A 6000-nucleotide genomic window follows, 5' to 3' on the forward strand; every position below is an offset into this window, starting at 1 on the left:
CTGGCAAACATGGCCAAACCCTGTCTCTACTAAAAATACAAAAAATTAGCCTGGTGTGGTGGCACATTCCTGTAATCCCAGCTACTCGGGAGGCTGAGGCAGGAGAATTGCTTGAACCCAGGAGGCGGAGGTTGTGGTGAGCCGAGATCGTGCCATTGCACTCCAGCCTGGACAACAGGAGCAAAACTCCGTCTCAAAAAAAAAAAAAAAAAAAAAAAAAAAGGTATTGGGCCCCTCCTCTTTGTTCAGGCACTGCCAAGAGATTTTTTTTCTTTTTTTTTTTCAGACAGAGTTTCCCTCTTGTTGTCCAGGCTGGAGTGCAATGGTGCAATCTCAGCTCCCCGCAACCTCTGCCTCCTGGATTCAAGTGATTCTCTTGCCTCAGCCTCCCAGGTAGCTGGGATTACAGGCATGCGCCACCACGCCTGGCTAATTTTTTGTATTTTTAGTAGAGACGGGGTTTGGCCATGTTTGCCAGGCTGGTCTCGAATTCCTGACCTTAGGTGATCCACCCACCTTGGCCTCCCAAAGTGCTGGGATTACAGGCATGAGCCACTGCACCTGGCCAGAGATTTTTTAAATGACAGTTGTCTCTGTCCTCAGGGGCTCCCAGTCTAATGGACACTTCTGCCACAGGGAGAAAATTTTGATTTAGGCCGGGTGCGATGGCTCACACCTGTAATCCCAGCACTTTGGGAGGCTCAGAAGGGCAGATCAGGAGGTCAGGAATTCAAGACCAGCCTGGCCAACATGGTGAAACCCTGTTTCTACTAAAAATACAAAAATTAGCTGGGCGTGGCGGCGGGCACCTGTAGTCCCAGCTACTTGGGAAGCTGAGGCAGAAGAATCGCTTGAACCTGGGAGGCAGAGGTTGCAGTGAGCCGAGATTGTGCCACTGCACTCCAGCCTGGGTGACAGAGCAAGACTCCATCTAAAAAAAAAAAAAAATGGATTTAACAGGCTGTGCTGCAGGAACATTCAATGCTGTGGAGCCCAGGGAAGGCTTCCACAGGGAAGGAGCCCATGAGCAGAGCCCTGAGTTCAGTCCCCGCCAGCAAGAGCAGGAGACAGTTGCATCGGGGTCTCCAGCCAGTGGGTACAGAATCTGTACAGGACTGAGGGGTGGCCACCAGCCATGTCCCCTGGTGCCTAGAGGAAGGGAGGATGGATCTAGGTCAAATGACCCTGGGATCAAGGAACCCCAAGGGATCAGGACTAGGAAGGCAAGGAACATGTGTCATTGCCCCTGTTCCGCCCACGGGTGCCAGGGCTTCTCTCCCCAGGATAGGGGTAAAGCAGTTTCCCAATGTGCCCAGCTAGGGGTGAGCAGAACTCCCAAAGGCCCATCTGGAAACCTAGTCCTCTAAAGATTTGAGGCCAGGCATGGTGGCTCACGCCTGTAATCCCAACACTTTGGGAGGCAGAGGAGGGAGGACCACAAGGTCAGGAGATTGAGACCATCATGGTCAACACAGTGAAACCCCATCTCTACTAAAAATACAAAAAAGTAGCCAGGCATGGTGGCACATGCCTGTAATCCCAGATACTTGGGAGGCTGAGGCAGGAGAATCACTTGAACTCAGGAGGTGGGGGTTGTAGTGAGCCAAGATTGTGCCGCTGCACTCTAGCCTGGGTGACAGAGTGAGACTCCATCTCAAAAAAAAAAAAAAAAGGCGGGCGCGGTGGCTCAAGCCTGTAATCCCAGCACTTTGGGAGGCCGAGACGGGTGGATCACGAGGTCAGGAGATCGAGACCATCCTGGCTAACACGGTGAAACCCCGTCTCTACTAAAAAAATACAAAAAAATAGCCGGGCGAGGTGGTGGGCGCCTGTAGTCCCAGCTACTCGGGAGGCTGAGGCAGGAGAATGGCGTGAACCCGGGAGGCGGAGCTTGCAGTGAGCTGAGATCCGGCCACTGCACTCCAGCCTGGGCGACAGAGCGAGACTCCGTCTCAAAAAAAAAAAAAAAAAAAAAAACCTTTTGCAGTGTGTCAGGTCTGATGGTAGAGGTGGTCATCCAAGCATGCCTGGGGTCAGGCTCCTTGGAAGTTCAGCTCCAACCCCTCATTCCAGCCGGGATGGTTGGCATACTAGACACTTCTCAGTCCCTCCTGCAGGTTCAGGGCACACCTCTCTGTAAGAGAACAAACTGGTATGGTTGGTAGGCATCATTTGCAGGCTTTGTATCCCAAGTCCACCCATCCATCTCACATAATACCACTCCAGCTGAGTCCAGATATGACTGATGCCCTGGGGTAAAGGCTGCCTCCTGGAAGGCCTGCCTTACCCCCACCTCCCCAACTGCTACCCAGAAGAACATTCTCTCCAGAGACTGGGTCCAAGCCAGGCCCAGAATGATCTTCCATGCAAAGGAGTGGGCCTGTATTTCCCCTAAGACCCTGATCAGGCCTGGAGTCCCAGTCTTACCCCAGGGACCCAATGTGGAAAGACCTTCAAACAAGAGCTTTTCAGAAGCTGGGGGGGTCTTCTCCTGCACCTGTCCAGCCATGACCAGGATGGAGAGTTTAGGGATGATCCTCCAGCTCTGCACCCACCTGATCCTCTGATGGAGGGTCCAGTCCAGCTTCATATCTGTGCCTAACCAGTGGAAACACTTACCCTCTGGGCACCTCAACTTTCTCAACTGAAAAGTGGAGTGAGGCAGCAAGCTCCCTTTCCCCTTCCCAGGGTAGCAGGCCGGACCTGACCGATGCCCTTTCATCATTGCACTGCTTCCCAGTGGCCCACAGTAGTGCAACAGGGAAAGAGTGTCGGGCAGGCCTGCCAGTGCCTCCCACAGGGTGGTCTGTAGGGATCTGAGACCTGGAATGCAGGCTGGCTGGGACGGGGCCTCTGCCTGGGGGAAGGGTGCCCTCTGACCCCAGAGGCCCAGGCCTGGCTAGAATCTCAAGTTTCCATGGAGAAGGGAGCGAACTGGGCAGGGGGGAGGGGAGGGCCTGCAAGCCCAAGAGGCCCTGCCTGGGGAGTGGGAGGTGAGGGTTGTAGGGAGGGAGATCCCCAAGGCTGGTCCCAGATGCTTTGACAATATCATTGCACTGCTTCTCAGAGCACAGTAGTGCAACCTCGTCAGAGCACCTGCGGTCAGCAGGGGGGACCCCACCACCCCCAGTACATGCAGGGCGGGAAGCTCAACCATGGATAGGTGGGTGGGGCCAGAGCCCCTGTCCAGTCCATCTGGGCAGGGAAGGAGGCCGCAGCGCGGTGCATCCTTGGGGTCTTCAGAACCCAGGACACCCAGGCCTTTCCCAGAACGCTCCGGATTCAGGTGGAGAAGAAACCCCAGACTAGGGGGTAGTTCCAGTCCCGGAGCAGGAGCTGATGGGCCACGCAGGGGAGGGGGCGCACACACAAAGACGGACCCGCGTTCAGCCGCAGTCCAAAGCCAGCTAGCGCCTGGAGCGGGGTGGGTACAGCCCGACGACCCTGCGCCCTGACTCAGCCCGCGGCTCCAGCAGAAGAAGGGCGGCCCCACCCCGGGACGACGCGCCCTTTCTAGCTGACGACCCCATCCCTTCCCTGGCCCCTTACCCTGCACTACATAGGCTCCGGGTTCTGTTCTAACATATTCTTCTGCCTGGAGGCCCAGAGCGGAGCAGAGGATGGGCGTCCCCACCCTTCTAGAGTTCCCTGTTCCAAAGAGGGCGCCCGGGATCCTGGCCGCGCCCCTCCGCCTGACCCGCCGGGTAGGGCCGCCCAGCCCAACCCAGTATCCCCTCCTCAGACCCAGCTACTCACGCAGACATCCCTTCCGCCCAGGGCCGGGTCAGGATGCGGAGGGTTAGATGGAGGAGGATCCCGGCCATCGTCTGCCCCCGGGTCCCCAACCAGACGACCCTGTACCTCGTGGCGGCCCCTCGCCTGCCGGCTCCATCTTTAACCCGCTGACAGTCGGAGGGGCCGGGCCCCCGACTCCTTAGCATAGCGCCGCGTTCATTGGCCGGCGCTGGCGCGGGGATTCGCCTCCTGCACGCCTATTGGCTGAGACGGGAGCGATTTCAAAATACCCTCCGGGCTCCCATTGGCCCGGCGCCGGCCGAGTCTCGGGCTCCGTGGTTTTAACAATGAGTTTTACAAACACTTTTTCCCCATTCATAACTTATCAAAAGGAACTTTGCCCGCCTTTTCTCAGCTCCAATCCCTGCAAGTTTTCTAGCGACACCGACAAGAGCGCTTGGAAGCCCGGTGAGGGACGCCAGGCGCGAGCCCGCCGTGGGGGAGGCCGAGACCCTCTGGAAATTCCCGAACCCCCAGCCAAGCCTGCCGTGAACGCGGCCGCGGGCTTTGTTGTGCGTGCTGAGGTTGCTCTCTGGGATATTCGGACGTGGTGGGCTTCCGAACTGGGGTAGCCCCCCTCCCAACTCAGCCACCCGGGATCGCCCGGCAGGACGCGAGTGGGGCTTTCCTGAAAACCCCCGGGTATGACTGGGCTATGGAGACCCGGTCCTGGGCCCGTGGTCTTTTGGATCTGTGGGAAATACGGGGAACGGAGTGTAAGCTTTGCTTTCTTCGTGATTGTGATCCACTTTGCGGATAAGCATTCATTAAGCGCCTACCCTCCGCTGATGACTAGGAAGTATATTGGTCACCGGGCTCTTGAACGGCTCCTAGGGGGAAGGGGGAAACTGTGCTTAGACAACTGTGCCCCTGTAACCCCTCCTGCTTTATTATCAGTCCAATGGCTGAGAGCAAATGTTTTTGAGGCAGGCAGAGGTGGTTTTGAATCTTTATGAACCCCTGTTGCCTTCTTGCAAAACCCAGATGGCAATCAAACCTGCTCCATAGGGCTGGCTGTTGCCAGAAGCAAATGAGATGCTGTGTAAATTGTTGGCCCAGCACCTGGCATTTAGTAAGTTTTCACTAAAAGTGAGTTCTGCTGCCACTGCAGTTTTTATTTTTGGTCTCGTCCTGCATTCTGCCTGGAACAATCTTATCTGCTCCCACAGCTTGGGCTTTGGTTGCCCAGGGATTCCCACTTGTGCACTGTTGGGTTCGTCTTAGTCAATGCTCCTCACCTCACTGCTTACCCATGTGTGGTGGTGGGGGTGGGGGAATAGACAGAGAGGGAGGAGTGGGCTTTGACAGCCCACAGGAGCTGGGGCTGGACCACAGGAGTGCCCCCTTGAATTTGCAGGGTGATATGTTTTGGCTCTGTGTCCCCAGCCTAATCTCATCTAGAATTGTAATCCCCAAGTGTCAAGAGAGGGAGCTGATGGGAGGTGATTGTATCATGGGGGCACTTTCCCCCATGCTGTTCTCATGCTGATAGTGAAGGAGTTCTCACAAGATCTGATGGTTTTAAAAGTGGCAGTTTCCCAGCCTGGCCAACATGGTGAAACCCTGTCTCTACTAGAAATACAAAAATTAGCCAGGTGTGGTGGTGTACGCCTGTAGTCCCAGCTACTCAGGAGACTGAGGCAGGAGAATCGCTTGAACCTGGGAGGCAGAGGTTGCAGTGAGCTGATATCACACCACTGCACTCCAGCCTGGGCGACAAAACAAGACTCCATCTCAAAAATAAAGAAAAGTGGCAGTTTCCCCTGAGCACTCTCTCTCTCTCCTGTCACTGTGTAAGACATGACTTGCTTGCCCTTTGCCTTCCGCCATGACTGTAAGTTTCCTGAGGCCTCTCCAGCCATGCAGAACTGTAAGTCAATTAAATCTCTTATTTATAAGTTACCCAGTCTCAAGTAGTATCTTTTTTTTTTTTTTTTTTTTTTTAAACTGAGACAGTTTTGCTCTCGTCACTGAGGCTGGAGTGCAATGGCACAACCTTGGCTCACTGCAACCTCTGCCTCCCAGGTTCAAGCAATTCTCCTGCCTCAGCCTCCTAAGCAGCTGGGATTACAGGTGCCCACCACTACTCCCAGCTAATTTTTGTTTTTCTTTTGAGACAGAGCTTTGCTCCTGTCACCCAGGCTGGAATGCAATGGTGTGATCTTGGCTCACTGCGACTTCCGCCTCCCAGGTTCAAGTGATTCT

General features: G+C 55.3%; 2 non-coding genes across 2 annotated transcripts; both read right to left on the reverse strand.

Moving 5' to 3' along the window:
• Positions 1–2700: 2700 nt before the first annotated feature.
• MIR130B (microRNA mir-130b) lies at positions 2701–2782 on the reverse strand. The gene has a single exon (NR_032401.1). It is a non-coding gene; the product is annotated as a microRNA mir-130b (primary transcript).
• A 243-nt stretch (positions 2783–3025) lies between these two features.
• On the reverse strand, positions 3026–3102 carry MIR301B (microRNA mir-301b). The gene has a single exon (NR_032465.1). It is a non-coding gene; the product is annotated as a microRNA mir-301b (primary transcript).
• Positions 3103–6000: the final 2898 nt, after the last annotated feature.

Source organism: Macaca mulatta, chromosome 10 (genome assembly GCF_049350105.2).
Source record: "Macaca mulatta isolate MMU2019108-1 chromosome 10, T2T-MMU8v2.0, whole genome shotgun sequence".
Lineage (NCBI taxonomy): Eukaryota > Metazoa > Chordata > Mammalia > Primates > Cercopithecidae > Macaca > Macaca mulatta.